Source organism: Solea solea, chromosome 11, assembly GCF_958295425.1.
Source record: "Solea solea chromosome 11, fSolSol10.1, whole genome shotgun sequence".
NCBI classification, from domain to species: Eukaryota; Metazoa; Chordata; class Actinopteri; order Pleuronectiformes; family Soleidae; genus Solea; species Solea solea.
Genome location: NC_081144.1, coordinates 22,061,998 through 22,069,167, shown reverse-complemented (window position 1 = coordinate 22,069,167; position 7,170 = coordinate 22,061,998). Strand labels below are relative to the sequence as shown.

The 7,170-nt window shown below is 40.9% G+C and overlaps 1 long non-coding RNA gene across 1 annotated transcript; it reads right to left on the bottom strand.

Annotated features, from left to right (window-relative positions):
• Positions 1 to 3,858: 3,858 nt before the first annotated feature.
• Positions 3,859 to 6,021, bottom strand: LOC131468805 (uncharacterized). Its single transcript, XR_009241741.1, has 3 exons — positions 4,722 to 6,021; positions 4,000 to 4,258; positions 3,859 to 3,928 (listed from the first exon to the last, which is right to left on the bottom strand). It is a non-coding gene; the product is annotated as an uncharacterized LOC131468805 (long non-coding RNA).
• Positions 6,022 to 7,170: the final 1,149 nt, after the last annotated feature.

Below are 7,170 nucleotides of genomic sequence, written 5' to 3'. Positions count from 1 at the left end.
CAATCACTGCAACTTAACTGCAACTTTGACCAGTCAGTGTAACAGGCTATTCTTAATGAGTTAGATTGTAACTCAGCAGTTAAAAAAGTTGATAATTAAAGACTGTTGTTAGTCATTTCTTTTAAGAAAAGAAAATCTGAATTATTTTTTGAAATCTATCATTTTACAAAAACGGCCCACACAATTCTGGAAGAACTGATTTGCAACATTAAACTGTATAAAACTCAAAACTGTTTCGTTTTCATAGAACAAGCCTTTTATTTGTACTTTAAGCAAGGGCCTTGATTCACGGTTCACCATTTTGCTGCATTGTTTTCACAGCAGCACAAACTAAAGTTTTGTATATTAACTTTGAAGAACTTGTGAGCGTAGTCAGAAAGAAAAGAAAGGAGTTGGGAAACAGCATCATAAATCACAACAATCAGTGATAAGGACACTGGAAAGTCGCTAAAAAATAATCATAATCTTTGAAGATAAATCAGCAGGCATAAAAGAAGATAAAAATATACAAGGTAAACAGGGAGTAAAATTAACTAAAAGATAATGGATATACATCGGAAAATAGTGTATCGGATTCAAAGGTACAAACGCAAATATAAAATAAACTGAATTGTATGGGTAGATAAAAAATAATAAATGTATTATAAGTAGACTTAAATGTGGTTCAAAAAATCAAAATGATGCATCAAATATTAAAACTAACTGAGTCGTGCCCTGCAAGCTGAGGATGCTTACATAATTTGTGCGAGCAAAGGCCAGATATATTTACTCAGCTTTCTCAGAGAGCCCGCGGTCTTTGTCAAAGCTGACTAATGCGACCACTGCTCATTCACTCGTCTGCGTCCTGGATGCTAATGCTTCCAGGCAGCGTATAAGGCTTAATCCCATATTACTGTGGCTATGTTAAGTGTAAGCATCTCACTCACACAATTCCAGGAGGAGCCTCCACGCAGAGCAAGGACATAAACATGCACTTGTGGTTGACGATAAGGTTAAGCAGTGTTCAGGATCTGTGGGACGTTACATGGGTCACGGGGTAGACCTGTATCATCTGCTCACTTTCACACCACCTCACCTTTATTTTAATGCACTGAAGTGTGTGTGTTTTGTATGGGTATCTTTGAGAGGACCATATGGAGGGTTAGGGTTGTGTGCTGATTCTTTGTGTGCTCCTCTTAAGCATGCCAAGGTCCACTTCTGCCGCATCTTAGTTGTGTTTGGCTCCTGTAAAGCAGAAGGTGTTCCAGCTTTGTCTACATTTAAGATTGTTTTGGACTGTGAAAGGAGCAGCTAAACTGTGGCACAGCTGAACTTTGGCTTTGGACTTCACCTTTTGGGCACAACAGAGACTCTTCCTCCAACCCCAAGTTCCCCTTACAAAGACTTTTAGCTGTATAGACCCTCAAAAAATGTTTTGTCTTAATAAATAAATAAATAAACCCCTTTTTCTACAGAAACCTTCCCACTCTTGATCGTTTGCCCTGTGCATAAAATGGTCTGGCAGATTTGAATCCACATCTCAAGACACCTTGCTGTGTGTGTTACATATGCACTACAGACTTCACGAGTCTGTTGTTTACATGACATGACAGAGGACATGTGGGGGAGGAAAGTGGCTGGCAGCTGAACCCCCTCTCGTTTCAAGACAATCCTGTAAAGAGATCTTCTTGGCAGGAGCCTCTTGGTTAATTTAGTGCGTGCACATTCTTTGCTGTGCCATTTCTTACATAATGTCTGGCTGAGACGAGAGAACTCTGAACTCTGATGTCCTAACACTGCCTAATGAAATGTAAACACAGGATTTATCTCCAATCTATGCCTGTGCCGAGACAAGTGTATCTATCAATTCACGATACCAGGACATCTGATAAAGTGGCAGGAGTGGCCCCCAGTGCAGTTTGCCAAAACAAAAAATGTTGATTAGATTAACAAGCAACTGACCAGGTGAACCTGATGAAGTGGTTAGTGAGTGTGTTTAGTGTAACTGTATTTCTATTTATTCATTTAATCATGGATGAGGCAGATTCTATCTTGCGGACATTAGAAAACCGAGCTTGTTGTTTCTTGGTTACGTAGATGTTTGGTTTCGAAGCATGAGAACATTCTCTGTATATATCCCCTTTCACTCGGATTGCGTGTGTAGTACTTTGCATTCCATCACATTCCACTTCTCTGCTCGTGGTGTGTTCCAGTGGCCCACTTCTCATCAGGCCGCACCGATCCCTCATCACCTGACGTGGTTCTCGTTGACCAAGGCAACATCCAAGCTGGTATAGCTCTATTAGTTGCTTCACTCTTATCCGATGTGTAGGCATACAACATGAAGGGCTCGAGGAGACATGGGTGGTAAAGGCTGCAGTGGTGCCAGTTGTAATCCGAGTACGGGAGGCTGTGACCCACAAACTGGGAGAGTGACTCCAGTAAATTCCAGGAACAACATCTGAGATCTCTGCGCAGAAGAGCCCTGTCCTAGGAACAGCTAAGATACTGTGCAGAACCCTCAGGATCCCAGGCCTCCGGTACAAGACCCATGACTGAGAAGGACACGCAGTAATATTGTTTTTGACAAGGTGTCCAAAATGGAAGACCCAAATGCAGTTGCAAAAAATGAAATTGAATTTTCACAACTTATGTGTGACACTCTTGTATGATGAAGTAGGGCAACAATTCATGAGAAAAACTGTTGAAATATGTTGGAAAAAAAGTTGAAGAGTTGAAATATGGAGATAAAATACTATACTTATACCTAAATGAATTTGTTAAAAGACTATACTATTATTATGTTTTCACTAGAACTGGACTTAAACTATCACATATAGAAATGACTAAAATTTGACTAAAACTAATAAGCATTTTAGTGCAAATGACTAAGAATAAATATAAAATGTCTGCGAAAAACAACACTGATGCAGACCAGGCTTTGACTGGGGTACAATTCACCCTGTTTTAAGTTGTACTATCGAAGGGTTAACCCGAGACATTATTTAAAGGATGAAATCCTACACTGTGTCACTTCAGTAAATCAAAAACTAAAGGCAAAAACAATCCAAAGGCAAAAAGTAAACCACAAACAGAAAACATACCGTGAAAGCAGAGAGGAACAAAAAACGTCCAAATAGCTCAGGGACAAACCGGATGAAGTGATCAGAAATCAGACACAGGTGAATCACATTAGGGCGGGGCAGACGATCAAGAGGGAAAACAAGACAGGAAGTCAAACTTAAAAGGGTACCCACAAGGAAAAACTACAAAATAAAACAGAAAAAAGGGAAAACAGAAACGTGGAAATAAAGGGCTAAAAACCCAGGATAAAGAATAAAGAAAGAAAAAGGGAAAGTCCAGAGTGAATACTGTCCAAACAGAAAGTGCCTGCAGAAACCCAGGGTTTTTGTTTTATATTGTGTGGGTGGAGACAAGTGTCAGAGGGACAGCAGCAAAAGTGAAAGGTGAGACAGGACAGAATAGAGTTAGTTGAAATTGAACAGTTTGGAGATGAAGTAAGAGAATCAAGGTTGAGATGGTTTGGTCACGTGCAGAGGAGGGATAGTGATTATACTGGACAAAGCATGTGGAAGATGGAGTTGCTAGAGGAAGACCACAGAGGGTTCATGGATGTTGTGAACGAGGACACGAGGAATGATGTTGTCACAGAGAAAGGTGGAGGCAGATGTTCCATTGTGATGACTACCTATTAGCAGTGACAGAGGAGTCATGCGCACACTTCTCTCGCTGTTGCTGTAAAAAAAAAGGTTGAATAAACGTATAGAAATATTTCCCTCAATACAAACTGCAGTGAAACAATTACACACACAGCTTATTTGCAACAAAAGTCCTGTTATCAGATTGATGACTGATCACCTGCAGCTTCTCCATCTGCACAAAATCCCATGAATCATACATGTGAGCCACAGGACATCATGGCCTGTTCCTGGAAACACAGGCAGACAGTAAACGACACCAGCCAGTGGGAGAAAATATGGTGTTCATTTATTGTTATACCTTTTAAATGCTCATCTTTTTTTGGTAATAACTGCATGAATGGAGCTTGGGGAGTTTATGACAACAGAACTTGGCAGATAATACCTTTACTGGGGCCTGAATGAATAAGCTTAAACATTCTTCTCTTAATTCTTTTTAGATTTCTGTAAGAAGACAGATGAGTCACACAGCAACACGAGGTCAAGAGATTTTAGCCTTTTCTGGTCCTATCCAAGATTTTCATTTCCCCAGCAGAGACATATGGAAACTGTCATGTTGTCTTTAAAAGAAGGAACAGAAATGTTAAATACAACACAATACAACAGGTCAGTGTCCTTTATGAAGGAGGCTGCTGCTAGAAGTATTCAGTATATACAGTTTACCAGTGCTGGTAAAATCTCCATACAAAGAGTTATAGTATTAAAGAGCCCCATTGTAAACACTTACAGAAAATACCATTACATGTATAGGAAAAAGGGGCAATTAAATGAATGATTTGATGCATATTTTTTGGTATTTATACTTAAATAAATGAGATAATTCACTAAAAATGTACTGTTGTTTTATAGTGACACCGAGAGAAGACAAGTGCATGCAGAAAAAGGCTTGACGTGGGATTTTAAAGATTCAAAAGATTCAAATTGAATCAAGTTTTAAAGATGCTCTATGTTGTTAGAGCCAGCCTTTGCTAATTCTCTTACGGGACACTAGTGGTATGGTTGTTAGTGCTGGGTCACACTTACCACATGCTGTGTTTTCATTACGCCTTCCATCATTTTCCTGCCCAGTTTGTGGCTGTTCAAGCTTCGTCTGAGAGTAGACTGCAGGGCGATTGCCTCGACTTCCCTGGGATATTTACACTGACTGCAAGGGACTGACATTTTTCTGTTCCTAACCATTTTACTCTGGACCAATTGAACGGTTGGGGGGGGGGGGGACCTATCTTAAATGAGGCTCTGCGTCAGTCTAGCGTTCCAATTTCTCACCAGGATTCCATGGTTGCACTTCTTCCTTGTCTCTTTTGGCTCTTATTCCAGCATCAGCAACAACTGCTTGGGACAATTGGGACAATATGCAATACATGTTAATATTCAGAGTTTCATACATGAAGAGATTGCATTGGGCCATCTGCAGTGTATGAAACCAATGTGACGGTATCTGTGCTTATTTGATGAGAGGAGCTCAGTACATAGAGCCATAATAATAATAATCGTAACAACCTGCAGATGAAGATCACTGTCTACTGCACTTTTAATATCCAAATTTCAAAGAATCCAATCCAGAATGTTTAATTTATAAATGTGGTGAACTAACCAGCCATTTAAGATCAGCATGCATTGACAGTGTGTAACTTTCCGCCCAGTCCAGACTCTCAGTTTTCACTCTGTCCTGCTCTGACACAGGGTCAGTGTAGAGGTGTTAAACAGGAACTAGCTGAAGTGTTAAGCCCAGGATGCACTGCTCCAACTGTTGACAGATGGCTAAGAATGTCAACCAACTGCCATGTTGCCTCAGTTGGCATGTGTTGGGGGGAAAAACACACACACACACACACACACACACCCATCATCGTCTACAGCCAACAAGCTACCAGCACCTTGGTGAGAGGAGACTACTTTCCTTACCAGCAGATGGCAGTAGAAAAACTATACAGAGGCAGGTGGTGCATATTCATTGTTTGCTTATTGTCATCACACAGACAGATGGACTGATAAGAACTGGAGCCGGAGGCTTGCTATGTCTTTTCCATATCTCTTCACATGTCCAACTGTTCCTGTCCCCAGGTTTTAAACCCAAAATAATAGAAGTAGACGAGAAATCTTGCAGGATGTCCTGTGGCTCACTTGTATGATCGGGTACACAGAAGCCAAAGACTCTCATCAAAGATCTCTCAGAAGAAGAGGAGAAGGGGAGCTTCTTGCTCTGTCTATGCAGACGAGACAATAGCTGGGGGACCCAAACAGCAACATAGTGGAACCTGAGCATCAAAATCCAGCTGCATGGAGGATCAGGGAAACTGTTACCCCACCATCCTGAGATGTACTGGAATTAAAAGGATGAAACGTCAAGGAAGGTTGGTTCCCAGCTGATGAAGAGGAAACGCTTTGCAGGAAATTACACCTGTAAATACAATTGAACTGACAAGGTCCAAAAATACTGGACTGATGAGGGGTTAATGGATGGTAGAAGGACACAGAATGGCTCTTGACATGCTAACAACTAGCTGCGGGCTAAAGTTCTTTTGGTCTGTGACTTGCTAGCTGTTTCTCAGTCCAAGGGCTGAATCCTCTGAAGGGTGAGTACTGTGAAACATTTTGACAACGTCAGGTTGACAAATGCATACTCCATAGAATCCAGCCCTTGGATTGAGAAACAGCTAATAGGCCCTCAGAAAATGTCTATTATTAAAGAGTGTTGCCACATAGTGTCGTGGAGGCTGACAGTAACAGGACAATATTCCAATTCAATGGCATAGTTGACCTAAAACTCAACAGCTCAACTTAACCGAGCAGAGAGAACATGCTGACTGTCTCCATGGATCTTGAATCATATGGAAATATAACATCTACATGTAGATTGAGCTGCAGAGAAGTAGGAAAAGCAGAAGACCACAGAGATGTTGTGAAGGAGGATATGAGGACAGTTGGTGTAACACAGTGCTTCTCAAACCTTTTTCTTTCGGGTCTCCGCTTTGGAGGAAGAAACATTTCCATGGCGCCTCCAACACAAACAAAATTGTAACGGTGGGTCACGAATAACTTTTATTAAAACAAACATCTATAGGATGCCAGTTGTGCTTTGTTGTTTACACATGCTGTTATCACAGTATTCACAAAGTTTCCTCTTACTGACGTGACTGGAGTGTGTGTCTTTAAGTGTCTCTTCAATTTATTAGAGTTTTGAGACACAACACACAGAGGAGTCTTTCTTCATCTCCTACCACATGCATGCGAGTCCAAGACTGAGATACACGTCATTATATTTGCTCATCTCTGTGAATCATCATTCACATTGGCTGACAGTAAGAGTGTCCATTCTCCAAACCCACATTCTTTGTCTAGACGAAAGAGAGTGATCACCATGGCAGTGGATTTGTTTCTTCTACATCCCTAAAATGAGTTGCTCCGACGGCAAAACGTTAGTTCTGCCTGCTACACGTTGTGACCTAAAAAAAAAATCACACAACACCCA